The sequence below is a fragment of the Toxotes jaculatrix genome, chromosome 10, assembly GCF_017976425.1.
Source record: "Toxotes jaculatrix isolate fToxJac2 chromosome 10, fToxJac2.pri, whole genome shotgun sequence".
Classification (NCBI taxonomy): domain Eukaryota; kingdom Metazoa; phylum Chordata; class Actinopteri; family Toxotidae; genus Toxotes; species Toxotes jaculatrix.
In genome coordinates, this window is record NC_054403.1 from 1,023,665 (window position 1) to 1,038,996 (window position 15,332).

At 46.2% G+C, this 15,332-nt stretch overlaps 1 protein-coding gene and 16 non-coding genes across 17 annotated transcripts in view; all 17 read left to right on the top strand.

The window, feature by feature from the left end:
* LOC121188636 (NACHT, LRR and PYD domains-containing protein 3-like) overlaps window positions 1-15,332 on the top strand; it is a gene marked incomplete at its 5' end in the record, with an annotated part of 119,822 nt that overhangs the window by 55,055 nt on the left and 49,435 nt on the right. The gene's annotated exons all lie outside the window — the stretch shown is intronic.
* LOC121189056 lies at window positions 212-326 on the top strand. Its single transcript, XR_005894774.1, has one exon. It is a non-coding gene; the product is annotated as a U5 spliceosomal RNA (small nuclear RNA).
* Window positions 1,483-1,646, top strand: LOC121189091. Its single transcript, XR_005894804.1, has one exon. It is a non-coding gene; the product is annotated as a U1 spliceosomal RNA (small nuclear RNA).
* LOC121189124 lies at window positions 2,226-2,416 on the top strand. The gene has a single exon (XR_005894833.1). It is a non-coding gene; the product is annotated as a U2 spliceosomal RNA (small nuclear RNA).
* On the top strand, window positions 2,797-2,911 carry LOC121189081. The gene has a single exon (XR_005894795.1). It is a non-coding gene; the product is annotated as a U5 spliceosomal RNA (small nuclear RNA).
* On the top strand, window positions 3,660-3,850 carry LOC121189027. The gene has a single exon (XR_005894760.1). It is a non-coding gene; the product is annotated as a U2 spliceosomal RNA (small nuclear RNA).
* On the top strand, window positions 4,231-4,345 carry LOC121189082. Its single transcript, XR_005894796.1, has one exon. It is a non-coding gene; the product is annotated as a U5 spliceosomal RNA (small nuclear RNA).
* Window positions 5,094-5,284, top strand: LOC121189031. Its single transcript, XR_005894763.1, has one exon. It is a non-coding gene; the product is annotated as a U2 spliceosomal RNA (small nuclear RNA).
* Window positions 5,665-5,779, top strand: LOC121189083. The gene has a single exon (XR_005894797.1). It is a non-coding gene; the product is annotated as a U5 spliceosomal RNA (small nuclear RNA).
* LOC121189097 lies at window positions 6,937-7,100 on the top strand. The gene has a single exon (XR_005894808.1). It is a non-coding gene; the product is annotated as a U1 spliceosomal RNA (small nuclear RNA).
* Window positions 7,679-7,869, top strand: LOC121189123. The gene has a single exon (XR_005894832.1). It is a non-coding gene; the product is annotated as a U2 spliceosomal RNA (small nuclear RNA).
* LOC121189057 lies at window positions 8,250-8,364 on the top strand. Its single transcript, XR_005894775.1, has one exon. It is a non-coding gene; the product is annotated as a U5 spliceosomal RNA (small nuclear RNA).
* On the top strand, window positions 9,113-9,303 carry LOC121189032. The gene has a single exon (XR_005894764.1). It is a non-coding gene; the product is annotated as a U2 spliceosomal RNA (small nuclear RNA).
* Window positions 9,684-9,798, top strand: LOC121189084. The gene has a single exon (XR_005894798.1). It is a non-coding gene; the product is annotated as a U5 spliceosomal RNA (small nuclear RNA).
* Window positions 10,956-11,119, top strand: LOC121189098. The gene has a single exon (XR_005894809.1). It is a non-coding gene; the product is annotated as a U1 spliceosomal RNA (small nuclear RNA).
* Window positions 11,701-11,891, top strand: LOC121189121. The gene has a single exon (XR_005894830.1). It is a non-coding gene; the product is annotated as a U2 spliceosomal RNA (small nuclear RNA).
* On the top strand, window positions 12,272-12,386 carry LOC121189058. The gene has a single exon (XR_005894776.1). It is a non-coding gene; the product is annotated as a U5 spliceosomal RNA (small nuclear RNA).

Here is a 15,332-nt window from a genome sequence, read left to right on the forward strand (position 1 = left end):
TCAGCTACGATGATTGGTCGCGGACTCCCTGAAGACGCCTGATGGTTTCCCAGACTTTGTAGTCTCCATGTAAAAGCCAGGCCTGGATTTTTCAGGCTGGAGGTGGTGGGGAGGCTGGGATTTAGCACGCGGCAAGCCAAGGGAGGCGCACCGCGACGGTGGTAGCCGGGACGACTAGGGTCCTCAGCTGCTCTCTGAGACAGGCCTGTTCTGACTCTTGTTTCTCTTCATAACGCACAAGTCTTTCGCCTTTTACTAAAGACTTCCGTGGAGAGGAACACCAATGAGTTGAAGTTATTTTTGGCTGGCTTGGCCTTATGGCTGAGCCTTTTGAGTTGGTGAAAAGTCAAACATCTTTATAGAGCGCCGCAAGTGTGAGCTCCCCTGTCCGACTTTGCTCTTCCTTTGCGGAAGAAATGCGTGCTAGATGTTGTCATTTCGTTGGTATACTTTACTTTGAGGATTTGGTGGGGATGCTGGCGTCTTTGAGACAAGAAAAGTGTACATGATGACAATAAAAAAAGAAATAACGCTACTGAATGAACTTATTTCTTCAATATGACAGATGATGCTTGAAAAATATACAGTTGTAAGAAGCAAAGGAAACGAGAAGCTTTTACAAAAACAAGGTTCATGCAGCATTTTCACTTTGCACTCATCAAACACACATTCACAGATGAATACATGACTTTATGTGTGTACAGGTCTAGTGTTTTTTTTTTTTGTATTCTTTGACAGAGGCACAGTTACTGACATAGGTCTGAGATGCTAAAAGAGAGAGAGGTTAGGGCGAGGGAATGCATTATGCCAGAGAGTGTCCTCACCAAGATATAAGTACCAGTATGTGTGAGTGTGTGTGTGTGTTTGTCCTTTGATGCCTTTGATGTATCAACATTCTACAGTCTGATGTCAGAGGCTGCAGTAAGTGGACACACAGCCAGAGACAAGTTCAGAAGTCAAACAGGAGCAGAAACAGTTGGACTGGACAGGACTTGCTCATGATTTAGGAAGAAAGAAGCACTCAGATGTTTCTGCACAATTATTGACAAGGAAGGGAGGAGCTACTGCTGTTACAAGGACAAGAGGAAACCACAGGAAAGTGCAGATCAGCTCCAAGGTTTTCAGTAAGTCCATACATGTTAGTAGTTCATGTCAGTGTTTAGTTCATTTAGTGAAATGTTTTGAAAAGTGTCCCACGTGGGCCTTTGCTTTCTTTCCCAAGAGACAGCTTGACTAGTGGCATTTCACACAGTGTTTCTTTGTTTTTGGCAGAGCAGTGCATGATGGGTAGATTCAACAAAGCACGTTTGCCGCACGCCGCAGCCTAATTGCAGCAGTGTTTGTGTCTTTTCAGCCATAAACATAACAGACAAAGGGGAGCTGATGCTCAAGGCACTGAAATGTGGGATTATGCATTGTGGGCACCGTCAGCCAGAGTGCTGTGCCTGGTGACCACCACCCGCTCTCTTCCAACTGCAGCTCATACTTACCTGGCAGGGGAGATACCATGATCAACAAGGTGGTTCACCCAGGGTGAGGCTCAGCCATTGCACTCCGGCTGTGCTGACCCCTGCGAATTCCCCAAATGTGGGAATCTCGACTGCATAATTTCTGGTAGTGGGGGACTGCGTTCGCGCTCTCCCCCTGTTGCGTGCGTGTAGAAGAAAACACAATGTGTCAGGAATTCCCATGTGCTAACCTGTTGAAGGCTCTCCATTTTGTGAAGTGGCTTTGTTGATTTGGAGTTACATGTCAGCTTTTGCAGTCTGTCCACAAAGCGGCGGTGTTGCTCTGCAGAAGCTCTCTGGCGTACGCTACAGAGTGGCGTGTTTAGTCATGACAATTCCCCGTGTTCCCATTGGAATTGGGGAAGTGGGCGTGGCCTTTCCATGACAAAATGAAGTGTGAGCTCTCCTGTCCCACTTTGCTGCTTGTTTGTGGAAGAAATGTGTGCTAGATCTTGTTGTAGTATGTTTTATTTCTAGGCTTTGGTGTGGAACAGCAATGAGTTGAAGCTATTTTTGGCCGGCTTTGCCGTATGGCTGAGCCTTTTGAGTTGGTGAAAAGTCAAACATCTTTGTATAGCGGCAGGGAAAAGTACACAGCAGACAGATGGGCGGAGTTGCTAAGTGGCAGCAATTGATAAGCTGGCTTACAAACGGGACACCGCGACACTGTGACGGTTGTACCAAGAGCTTGATTTGGACGTCAAAGGCTTGGGCCTCATCGCTTCTCGGCTTTTTGGCTAAGATCAAGTGTAGTATCTGTTCTTATCAGTTTAATATCTGATATGTCCCCTATATGGGGATAACGTATTAAACCAATTTTTAGGAGAGGGAGCTGAAAAGGGAGCTTGCTCCGTTCACTCCACGCATCGACCTGGCATTGCAGTGCCGCCGGGAACGGTGCACCTTTCTCTTGCTTTGTAGAAAATCAAGTTCTGACACACATGTTTAGTTAGGAGTCAAACTTTTCCAGTGGCTGAAGGAACATGCGGCTAAGTTTTTATCAAGTGAATTGTGCACAACCAGTCAGTTGATTTACTGATATCACCCAGGGAACCCAGCTCAACAACACAGTGCACCTCAGCTACGATGATTGGTCGCGGACTCCCTGAAGACGCCTGATGGTTTCCCAGACTTTGTAGTCTCCATGTAAAAGCCAGGCCTGGATTTTTCAGGCTGGAGGTGGTGGGGAGGCTGGGATTTAGCACGCGGCAAGCCAAGGGAGGCGCACCGCGACGGTGGTAGCCGGGACGACTAGGGTCCTCAGCTGCTCTCTGAGACAGGCCTGTTCTGACTCTTGTTTCTCTTCATAACGCACAAGTCTTTCGCCTTTTACTAAAGACTTCCGTGGACAGGAACACCAATGAGTTGAAGTTATTTTTGGCTGGCTTGGCCTTATGGCTGAGCCTTTTGAGTTGGTGAAAAGTCAAACATCTTTATAGAGCGCCGCAAGTGTGAGCTCCCCTGTCCGACTTTGCTCTTCCTTTGCGGAAGAAATGCGTGCTAGATGTTGTCATTTCGTTGGTATACTTTACTTTGATCTGGTAGTGGGGGACTGCGTTCGCGCTCTCCCCTGTTGCGTGCGTGTAGAAGAAAACACAATGTGTCAGGAATTCCCATGTGCTAACCTGTTGAAGGCTCTCCATTTTGTGAAGTGGCTTTGTTGATTTGGAGTTACATGTCAGCTTTTGCAGTCTGTCCACAAAGCGGCGGTGTTGCTCTGCAGAAGCTCTCTGGCGTACGCTACAGAGTGGCGTGTTTAGTCATGACAATTCCCCGTGTTCCCATTGGAATTGGGGAAGTGGGCGTGGCCTTTCCATGACAAAATGAAGTGTGAGCTCTCCTGTCCCACTTTGCTGCTTGTTTGTGGAAGAAATGTGTGCTAGATCTTGTTGTAGTATGTTTTATTTCTAGGCTTTGGTGTGGAACAGCAATGAGTTGAAGCTATTTTTGGCCGGCTTTGCCGTATGGCTGAGCCTTTTGAGTTGGTGAAAAGTCAAACATCTTTGTATAGCGGCAGGGAAAAGTACACAGCAGACAGATGGGCGGAGTTGCTAAGTGGCGGCAATTGATAAGCTGGCTTACAAACGGGACACCGCGACACTGTGAAGGTTGTACCAAGAGCTTGATTTGGACGTCAAAGGCTTGGGCCTCATCGCTTCTCGGCCTTTTGGCTAAGATCAAGTGTAGTATCTGTTCTTATCAGTTTAATATCTGATATGTCCCCTATATGGGGATAACATATTAAACCCATTTTTAGGAGAGGGAGCTGAAAAGGGAGCTTGCTCTGCTCACTCCACGCATCGACCTGGCATTGCAGTGCCGCCGGGAACGGTGCACCGTTCTCTTGCTTTGTAGAAAATCAAGTTCTGACACACATGTTTAGTTAGGAGTCAAACTTTTCCAGTGGCTGAAGGAACATGCGGCTAAGTTTTTATCAAGTGAATTGTGCACAACCAGTCAGTTGATTTACTGATATCACCCAGGGAACCCAGCTCAACAACACAGTGCACCTCAGCTACGATGATTGGTCGCGGACTCCCTGAAGACGCCTGATGGTTTCCCAGACTTTGTAGTCTCCATGTAAAAGCCAGGCCTGGATTTTTCAGGCTGGAGGTGGTGGGGAGGCTGGGATTTAGCACGCGGCAAGCCAAGGGAGGCGCACCGCGACGGTGGTAGCCGGGACGACTAGGGTCCTCAGCTGCTCTCTGAGACAGGCCTGTTCTGACTCTTGTTTCTCTTCATAACGCACAAGTCTTTCGCCTTTTACTAAAGACTTCCGTGGACAGGAACACCAATGAGTTGAAGTTATTTTTGGCTGGCTTGGCCTTATGGCTGAGCCTTTTGAGTTGGTGAAAAGTCAAACATCTTTATAGAGCGCCGCAAGTGTGAGCTCCCCTGTCCGACTTTGCTCTTCCTTTGCGGAAGAAATGCGTGCTAGATGTTGTCATTTCGTTGGTATACTTTACTTTGATCTGGTAGTGGGGGACTGCGTTCGCGCTCTCCCCTGTTGCGTGCGTGTAGAAGAAAACACAATGTGTCAGGAATTCCCATGTGCTAACCTGTTGAAGGCTCTCCATTTTGTGAAGTGGCTTTGTTGATTTGGAGTTACATGTCAGCTTTTGCAGTCTGTCCACAAAGCGGCGGTGTTGCTCTGCAGAAGCTCTCTGGCGTACGCTACAGAGTGGCGTGTTTAGTCATGACAATTCCCCGTGTTCCCATTGGAATTGGGGAAGTGGGCGTGGCCTTTCCATGACAAAATGAAGTGTGAGCTCTCCTGTCCCACTTTGCTGCTTGTTTGTGGAAGAAATGTGTGCTAGATCTTGTTGTAGTATGTTTTATTTCTAGGCTTTGGTGTGGAACAGCAATGAGTTGAAGCTATTTTTGGCCGGCTTTGCCGTATGGCTGAGCCTTTTGAGTTGGTGAAAAGTCAAACATCTTTGTATAGCGGCAGGGAAAAGTACACAGCAGACAGATGGGCGGAGTTGCTAAGTGGCGGCAATTGATAAGCTGTCTTACAAACGGGACACCGCGACACTGTGACGGTTGTACCAAGAGCTTGATTTGGACGTCAAAGGCTTGGGCCTCATCGCTTCTCGGCCTTTTGGCTAAGATCAAGTGTAGTATCTGTTCTTATCAGTTTAATATCTGATATGTCCCCTATATGGGGATAACGTATTAAACCCATTTTTAGGAGAGGGAGCTGAAAAGGGAGCTTGCTCTGCTCACTCCACGCATCGACCTGGCATTGCAGTGCCGCCGGGAACGGTGCACCGTTCTCTTGCTTTGTAGAAAATCAAGTTCTGACACACATGTTTAGTTAGGAGTCAAACTTTTCCAGTGGCTGAAGGAACATGCGGCTAAGTTTTTATCAAGTGAATTGTGCACAACCAGTCAGTTGATTTACTGATATCACCCAGGGAACCCAGCTCAACAACACAGTGCACCTCAGCTACGATGATTGGTCGTGGACTCCCTGAAGACGCCTGATGGTTTCCCAGACTTTGTAGTCTCCATGTAAAAGCCAGGCCTGGATTTTTCAGGCTGGAGGTGGTGGGGAGGCTGGGATTTAGCACGCGGCAAGCCAAGGGAGGCGCACCGCGACGGTGGTAGCCGGGACGACTAGGGTCCTCAGCTGCTCTCTGAGACAGGCCTGTTCTGACTCTTGTTTCTCTTCATAACGCACAAGTCTTTCGCCTTTTACTAAAGACTTCCGTGGACAGGAACACCAATGAGTTGAAGTTATTTTTGGCTGGCTTGGCCTTATGGCTGAGCCTTTTGAGTTGGTGAAAAGTCAAACATCTTTATAGAGCGCCGCAAGTGTGAGCTCCCCTGTCCGACTTTGCTCTTTCTTTGCGGAAGAAATGCGTGCTAGATGTTGTCATTTCGTTGGTATACTTTACTTTGAGGATTTGGTGGGGATGCTGGCGTCTTTGAGACAAGAAAAGTGTACATGATGACAATAAAAAAAGAAATAACGCTACTGAATGAACTTATTTCTTCAATATGACAGATGATGCTTGAAAAATATACAGTTGTAAGAAGCAAAGGAAACGAGAAGCTTTTACAAAAACAAGGTTCATGCAGCATTTTCACTTTGCACTCATCAAACACACATTCACAGATGAATACATGACTTTATGTGTGTACAGGTCTAGTGTTTTTTTTTTTTTGTATTCTTTGACAGAGGCACAGGTACTGACATAGGTCTGAGATGCTAAAAGAGAGAGAGGTTAGGGCGAGGGAATGCATTATGCCAGAGAGTGTCCTCACCAAGATATAAGTACCAGTATGTGTGAGTGTGTGTGTGTGTTTGTCCTTTGATGCCTTTGATGTATCAACATTCTACAGTCTGATGTCAGAGGCTGCAGTAAGTGGACACACAGCCAGAGACAAGTTCAGAAGTCAAACAGGAGCAGAAACAGTTGGACTGGACAGGACTTGCTCATGATTTAGGAAGAAAGAAGCACTCAGATGTTTCTGCACAATTATTGACAAGGAAGGGAGGAGCTACTGCTGTTACAAGGACAAGAGGAAACCACAGGAAAGTGCAGATCAGCTCCAAGGTTTTCAGTAAGTCCATACATGTTAGTAGTTCATGTCAGTGTTTAGTTCATTTAGTGAAATGTTTTGAAAAGTGTCCCACGTGGGCCTTTGCTTTCTTTCCCAAGAGACAGCTTGACTAGTGGCATTTCACACAGTGTTTCTTTGTTTTTGGCAGAGCAGTGCATGATGGGTAGATTCAACAAAGCACGTTTGCTGCACGCCGCAGCCTATTTGCAGCAGTGTTTGTGTCTTTTCAGCCATAAACATAACAGACAAAGGGGAGCTGATGCTCAAGGCACTGAAATGTGGGATTATGCATTGTGGGCACCGTCAGCCAGAGTGCTGTGCCTGGTGACCACCACCCGCTCTCTTCCAACTGCAGCTCATACTTACCTGGCAGGGGAGATACCATGATCAACAAGGTGGTTCACCCAGGGTGAGGCTCAGCCATTGCACTCCGGCTGTGCTGACCCCTGCGAATTCCCCAAATGTGGGAATCTCGACTGCATAATTTCTGGAAGTGGGGGACTGCGTTCGCGCTCTCCCCTGTTGCGTGCCTGTAGAAGAAAACACAATGTGTCAGGAATTCCCATGTGCTAACCTGTTGAAGGCTCTCCATTTTGTGAAGTGGCTTTGTTGATTTGGAGTTACATGTCAGCTTTTGCAGTCTGTCCACAAAGCGGCGGTGTTGCTCTGCAGAAGCTCTCTGGCGTACGCTACAGAGTGGCGTGTTTAGTCATGACAATTCCCCGTGTTCCCATTGGAATTGGGGAAGTGGGCGTGGCCTTTCCATGACAAAATGAAGTGTGAGCTCTCCTGTCCCACTTTGCTGCTTGTTTGTGGAAGAAATGTGTGCTAGATCTTGTTGTAGTATGTTTTATTTCTAGGCTTTGGTGTGGAACAGCAATGAGTTGAAGCTATTTTTGGCCGGCTTTGCCGTATGGCTGAGCCTTTTGAGTTGGTGAAAAGTCAAACATCTTTGTATAGCGGCAGGGAAAAGTACACAGCAGACAGATGGGCGGAGTTGCTAAGTGGCGGCAATTGATAAGCTGGCTTACAAACGGGACACCGCGACACTGTGAAGGTTGTACCAAGAGCTTGATTTGGACGTCAAAGGCTTGGGCCTCATCGCTTCTCTGCCTTTTGGCTAAGATCAAGTGTAGTATCTGTTCTTATCAGTTTAATATCTGATATGTCCCCTATATGGGGATAACGTATTAAACCCATTTTTAGGAGAGGGAGCTGAAAAGGGAGCTTGCTCCGTTCACTCCACGCATCGACCTGGCATTGCAGTGCCGCCGGGAACGGTGCACCTTTCTCTTGCTTTGTAGAAAATCAAGTTCTGACACACATGTTTAGTTAGGAGTCAAACTTTTCCAGTGGCTGAAGGAACATGCGGCTAAGTTTTTATCAAGTGAATTGTGCACAACCAGTCAGTTGATTTACTGATATCACCCAGGGAACCCAGCTCAACAACACAGTGCACCTCAGCTACGATGATTGGTCGCGGACTCCCTGAAGACGCCTGATGGTTTCCCAGACTTTGTAGTCTCCATGTAAAAGCCAGGCCTGGATTTTTCAGGCTGGAGGTGGTGGGGAGGCTGGGATTTAGCACGCGGCAAGCCAAGGGAGGCGCACCGCGACGGTGGTAGCCGGGACGACTAGGGTCCTCAGCTGCTCTCTGAGACAGGCCTGTTCTGACTCTTGTTTCTCTTCATAACGCACAAGTCTTTCGCCTTTTACTAAAGACTTCCGTGGAGAGGAACACCAATGAGTTGAAGTTATTTTTGGCTGGCTTGGCCTTATGGCTGAGCCTTTTGAGTTGGTGAAAAGTCAAACATCTTTATAGAGCGCCGCAAGTGTGAGCTCCCCTGTCCGACTTTGCTCTTCCTTTGCGGAAGAAATGCGTGCTAGATGTTGTCATTTCGTTGGTATACTTTACTTTGATCTGGTAGTGGGGGACTGCGTTCGCGCTCTCCCCTGTTGCGTGCGTGTAGAAGAAAACACAATGTGTCAGGAATTCCCATGTGCTAACCTGTTGAAGGCTCTCCATTTTGTGAAGTGGCTTTGTTGATTTGGAGTTACATGTCAGCTTTTGCAGTCTGTCCACAAAGCGGCGGTGTTGCTCTGCAGAAGCTCTCTGGCGTACGCTACAGAGTGGCGTGTTTAGTCATGACAATTCCCCGTGTTCCCATTGGAATTGGGGAAGTGGGCGTGGCCTTTCCATGACAAAATGAAGTGTGAGCTCTCCTGTCCCACTTTGCTGCTTGTTTGTGGAAGAAATGTGTGCTAGATCTTGTTGTAGTATGTTTTATTTCTAGGCTTTGGTGTGGAACAGCAATGAGTTGAAGCTATTTTTGGCCGGCTTTGCCGTATGGCTGAGCCTTTTGAGTTGGTGAAAAGTCAAACATCTTTGTATAGCGGCAGGGAAAAGTACACAGCAGACAGATGGGCGGAGTTGCTAAGTGGCGGCAATTGATAAGCTGTCTTACAAACGGGACACCGCGACACTGTGACGGTTGTACCAAGAGCTTGATTTGGACGTCAAAGGCTTGGGCCTCATCGCTTCTCGGCCTTTTGGCTAAGATCAAGTGTAGTATCTGTTCTTATCAGTTTAATATCTGATATGTCCCCTATATGGGGATAACGTATTAAACCCATTTTTAGGAGAGGGAGCTGAAAAGGGAGCTTGCTCTGCTCACTCCACGCATCGACCTGGCATTGCAGTGCCGCCGGGAACGGTGCACCGTTCTCTTGCTTTGTAGAAAATCAAGTTCTGACACACATGTTTAGTTAGGAGTCAAACTTTTCCAGTGGCTGAAGGAACATGCGGCTAAGTTTTTATCAAGTGAATTGTGCACAACCAGTCAGTTGATTTACTGATATCACCCAGGGAACCCAGCTCAACAACACAGTGCACCTCAGCTACGATGATTGGTCGTGGACTCCCTGAAGACGCCTGATGGTTTCCCAGACTTTGTAGTCTCCATGTAAAAGCCAGGCCTGGATTTTTCAGGCTGGAGGTGGTGGGGAGGCTGGGATTTAGCACGCGGCAAGCCAAGGGAGGCGCACCGCGACGGTGGTAGCCGGGACGACTAGGGTCCTCAGCTGCTCTCTGAGACAGGCCTGTTCTGACTCTTGTTTCTCTTCATAACGCACAAGTCTTTCGCCTTTTACTAAAGACTTCCGTGGACAGGAACACCAATGAGTTGAAGTTATTTTTGGCTGGCTTGGCCTTATGGCTGAGCCTTTTGAGTTGGTGAAAAGTCAAACATCTTTATAGAGCGCCGCAAGTGTGAGCTCCCCTGTCCGACTTTGCTCTTTCTTTGCGGAAGAAATGCGTGCTAGATGTTGTCATTTCGTTGGTATACTTTACTTTGAGGATTTGGTGGGGATGCTGGCGTCTTTGAGACAAGAAAAGTGTACATGATGACAATAAAAAAAGAAATAACGCTACTGAATGAACTTATTTCTTCAATATGACAGATGATGCTTGAAAAATATACAGTTGTAAGAAGCAAAGGAAACGAGAAGCTTTTACAAAAACAAGGTTCATGCAGCATTTTCACTTTGCACTCATCAAACACACATTCACAGATGAATACATGACTTTATGTGTGTACAGGTCTAGTGTTTTTTTTTTTTTGTATTCTTTGACAGAGGCACAGGTACTGACATAGGTCTGAGATGCTAAAAGAGAGAGAGGTTAGGGCGAGGGAATGCATTATGCCAGAGAGTGTCCTCACCAAGATATAAGTACCAGTATGTGTGAGTGTGTGTGTGTGTTTGTCCTTTGATGCCTTTGATGTATCAACATTCTACAGTCTGATGTCAGAGGCTGCAGTAAGTGGACACACAGCCAGAGACAAGTTCAGAAGTCAAACAGGAGCAGAAACAGTTGGACTGGACAGGACTTGCTCATGATTTAGGAAGAAAGAAGCACTCAGATGTTTCTGCACAATTATTGACAAGGAAGGGAGGAGCTACTGCTGTTACAAGGACAAGAGGAAACCACAGGAAAGTGCAGATCAGCTCCAAGGTTTTCAGTAAGTCCATACATGTTAGTAGTTCATGTCAGTGTTTAGTTCATTTAGTGAAATGTTTTGAAAAGTGTCCCACGTGGGCCTTTGCTTTCTTTCCCAAGAGACAGCTTGACTAGTGGCATTTCACACAGTGTTTCTTTGTTTTTGGCAGAGCAGTGCATGATGGGTAGATTCAACAAAGCACGTTTGCTGCACGCCGCAGCCTATTTGCAGCAGTGTTTGTGTCTTTTCAGCCATAAACATAACAGACAAAGGGGAGCTGATGCTCAAGGCACTGAAATGTGGGATTATGCATTGTGGGCACCGTCAGCCAGAGTGCTGTGCCTGGTGACCACCACCCGCTCTCTTCCAACTGCAGCTCATACTTACCTGGCAGGGGAGATACCATGATCAACAAGGTGGTTCACCCAGGGTGAGGCTCAGCCATTGCACTCCGGCTGTGCTGACCCCTGCGAATTCCCCAAATGTGGGAATCTCGACTGCATAATTTCTGGAAGTGGGGGACTGCGTTCGCGCTCTCCCCTGTTGCGTGCCTGTAGAAGAAAACACAATGTGTCAGGAATTCCCATGTGCTAACCTGTTGAAGGCTCTCCATTTTGTGAAGTGGCTTTGGAGTGGATTTGGAGTTACATGTCAGCTTTTGCAGTCTGTCCACAAAGCGGCGGTGTTGCTCTGCAGAAGCTCTCTGGCGTACGCTACAGAGTGGCGTGTTTAGTCATGACAATTCCCCGTGTTCCCATTGGAATTGGGGAAGTGGGCGTGGCCTTTCCATGACAAAATGAAGTGTGAGCTCTCCTGTCCCACTTTGCTGCTTGTTTGTGGAAGAAATGTGTGCTAGATCTTGTTGTAGTATGTTTTATTTCTAGGCTTTGGTGTGGAACAGCAATGAGTTGAAGCTATTTTTGGCCGGCTTTGCCGTATGGCTGAGCCTTTTGAGTTGGTGAAAAGTCAAACATCTTTGTATAGCGGCAGGGAAAAGTACACAGCAGACAGATGGGCGGAGTTGCTAAGTGGCGGCAATTGATAAGCTGGCTTACAAACGGGACACCGCGACACTGTGACGGTTGTACCAAGAGCTTGATTTGGACGTCAAAGGCTTGGGCCTCATCGCTTCTCGGCCTTTTGGCTAAGATCAAGTGTAGTATCTGTTCTTATCAGTTTAATATCTGATATGTCCCCTATATGGGGATAACGTATTAAACCCATTTTTAGGAGAGGGAGCTGAAAAGGGAGCTTGCTCCGTTCACTCCACGCATCGACCTGGCATTGCAGTGCCGCCGGGAACGGTGCACCTTTCTCTTGCTTTGTAGAAAATCAAGTTCTGACACACATGTTTAGTTAGGAGTCAAACTTTTCCAGTGGCTGAAGGAACATGCGGCTAAGTTTTTATCAAGTGAATTGTGCACAACCAGTCAGTTGATTTACTGATATCACCCAGGGAACCCAGCTCAACAACACAGTGCACCTCAGCTACGATGATTGGTCGCGGACTCCCTGAAGACGCCTGATGGTTTCCCAGACTTTGTAGTCTCCATGTAAAAGCCAGGCCTGGATTTTTCAGGCTGGAGGTGGTGGGGAGGCTGGGATTTAGCACGCGGCAAGCCAAGGGAGGCGCACCGCGACGGTGGTAGCCGGGACGACTAGGGTCCTCAGCTGCTCTCTGAGACAGGCCTGTTCTGACTCTTGTTTCTCTTCATAACGCACAAGTCTTTCGCCTTTTACTAAAGACTTCCGTGGAGAGGAACACCAATGAGTTGAAGTTATTTTTGGCTGGCTTGGCCTTATGGCTGAGCCTTTTGAGTTGGTGAAAAGTCAAACATCTTTATAGAGCGCCGCAAGTGTGAGCTCCCCTGTCCGACTTTGCTCTTCCTTTGCGGAAGAAATGCGTGCTAGATGTTGTCATTTCGTTGGTATACTTTACTTTTAGGATTTGGTGGGGATGCTGGCGTCTTTGAGACAAGAAAAGTGTACATGATGACAATAAAAAAAGAAATAACGCTACTGAATGAACTTATTTCTTCAATATGACAGATGATGCTTGAAAAATATACAGTTGTAAGAAGCAAAGGAAACGAGAAGCTTTTACAAAAACAAGGTTCATGCAGCATTTTCACTTTGCACTCATCAAACACACATTCACAGATGAATACATGACTATGTGTGTACAGGTCTAGTGTTTTTTTTTTTTTTTTGTATTCTTTGACAGAGGCACAGGTACTGACATAGGTCTGAGATGCTAAAAGAGAGAGAGGTTAGGGCGAGGGAATGCATTATGCCAGAGAGTGTCCTCACCAAGATATAAGTACCAGTATGTGTGAGTGTGTGTGTGTGTTTGTCCTTTGATGCCTTTGATGTATCAACATTCTACAGCCTGATGTCACAGGCTGCAGTAAGTGGACACACAGCCAGAGACAAGTTCAGAAGTCAAACAGGAGCAGAAACAGTTGGGCTGGACAGGACTTGCTCATGATTTAGGAAGAAAGAAGCACTCAGATGTTTCTGCACAATTATTGACAAGGAAGGGAGGAGCTACTGCTGTTACAAGGACAAGAGGAAACCACAGGAAAGTGCAGATCAGCTCCAAGGTTTTCAGTAAGTCCATACATGTTAGTAGTTCATGTCAGTGTTTAGTTCATTTAGTGAAATGTTTTGAAAAGTGTCCCACGTGGGCCTTTGCTTTCTTTCCCAAGAGACAGCTTGACTAGTGGCTTTGTGGACAGACTGCAAAAGCTGACATATACAACCCAGGCTGTGTTGCTGTGCTGACCCCTGCGAATTTGAATGTGAATGTGGCCTGTTAAAAGCTCCAGCTTCAGTAAATAGATTTTTAACCTCCAACACTTTGCTCTGAAGAGTCAGTGACAGGCAGCTGAGTGGAACCAAGCAGAGAGGAGAAGTCAGTCATTGTGACGTTCGCCTCCACACTTCACACACTCCTCACACAACCACAAAGCAGGTGGAGAATGTGTAACAGTGTGTGTATATGTGTCCTTTCACAGACACAAATATTATCACTGTTATATTTGGAGGAACAAAGTGGTGACAAGTGATCTCACAGACACAGAGAGCAGCAGTGTGGACAGTCTGTAGGAGGGTGTGCATGTGTTTGCCTGAGAAACAACAAGAGAATTTTGCTGTTTGAGTGTGTTTCTGACTTTAGGAGCATGTAGAAAGTTTGTGTTTTATCTTTGATGTGTTCGTCTTTGCTAAATGACCCATTTGCTTCTATCGTCTCTGTATGTTGATGATACTGACATGAAAAGTAAAGCTGAAGGTGAAATGAAGGAGATGCAGAGAGACAGTACAGGAAGGAGTGAGTCTACATAGAGACAGATGAAAGGAGGGAGAGAAACAGGTGGAGGAAGGAGAAGCTTGAAGTGGTGAGTTTTCAATACACTGAATAAAAACACAGCTTTCCCTCATAATTAATATTTTTAAATGCACATCAAAACATTTGAGATTTTTAAATCAGCTCATGAGTCATTTTAAAATTCATTCCTGATGTCAGGAGTACTAGCTTTTTCTGGGGCTTTTATTTTCCATGGTCCAGAATAAACTTTAAATATTAAACTAAGATGCATGAATGAAACTTCACTCCATCTCTGTGTTTCTCTGTTAGTGTTGATAAAATCAGTACAGCAGGTGTCTCTGCCTGTTTCTAGTTCTGCTTCCTTCATTGGAGCAGAGCTGTTTTCATCCTTCATGTCTCCACCTGTCTGATCCTATTAGATCACAGCACGTCTGCTGAGCTGATCAGCTCTGTAGCCCAGCAGATGGTGAGCTGATGGAGAAAATGAACATTTAATCAGCTGATAATAGAAATGAGATTGGTTTTTACTTCTGTCAAGGGAATTTATAGAATCTGTTTTGTTTGTGATCAAACTGAGATTTTATTTATTTTAAAATTCCAATAACTGGAAACAGCTTCTGAACAAATGAAGCTTATACTTTTCCTGTAGTCCTCATTTTAAATGAAGGACACATCCTCACCTGATGTGAAGTCAGGGTTTGTTCTATGGGACAGCCAGAGGGATGGTGTGTGTCCCGTCAGTGTCCAGTAGCTGATCCACAGCTGGACAGCTGTCCTCCCTCCCAGCCTGTCTTCTGTCAGAGGGCTGGAGCTGCTCTCTTGTGTCCTGTCAGAGTTTGGACCTCAGTCTCTTCTCCACCAGACTCCCCAGACAGAGCAGCCACACACAGACTGTCCTCTGTCTTCTGTCCTTCAAACCAGGACAAAGCTCCATGTCTCCTTTAGTCGTCTCACTGTCATTGTCCTGCTGTGACAGAGTAACAGAGCTTTAAATAAGATCTGTGATATTTTACTGGAACCATTCTGAACCTTCACTGATTTATTACTTTTATTTCATGCATCCAGGTAAATAGATATGTTTTCTTCATCTTGAGTCAAATCATGAATGATTTATTTTCATCTGGTTTACTTTACTTTTCAAAAACTGTGTGAGCATCTGGAACATGAAGATGAGGCTAGTTGCTTTAATCTCTGCCTTTCTTGATAAGAATCATTTCTTTGGCACTGACAGGCGTCTGTTGATGTTGCAGGTTCAGTAATTATTCATCTTTTTCTCACCCTCCTCCGTTTCCTCCTCTCATCAGTTTTTCTTCTACCACCTGCTTCTTCTTTGCTCTTCTAACTGAACAGTGACAGACGTTATTCTCTCAGGTGTGAACCAGTGTGCAGCTGCTTGTGCAGTGAATAATGTAGTGATGAGTCTGATTA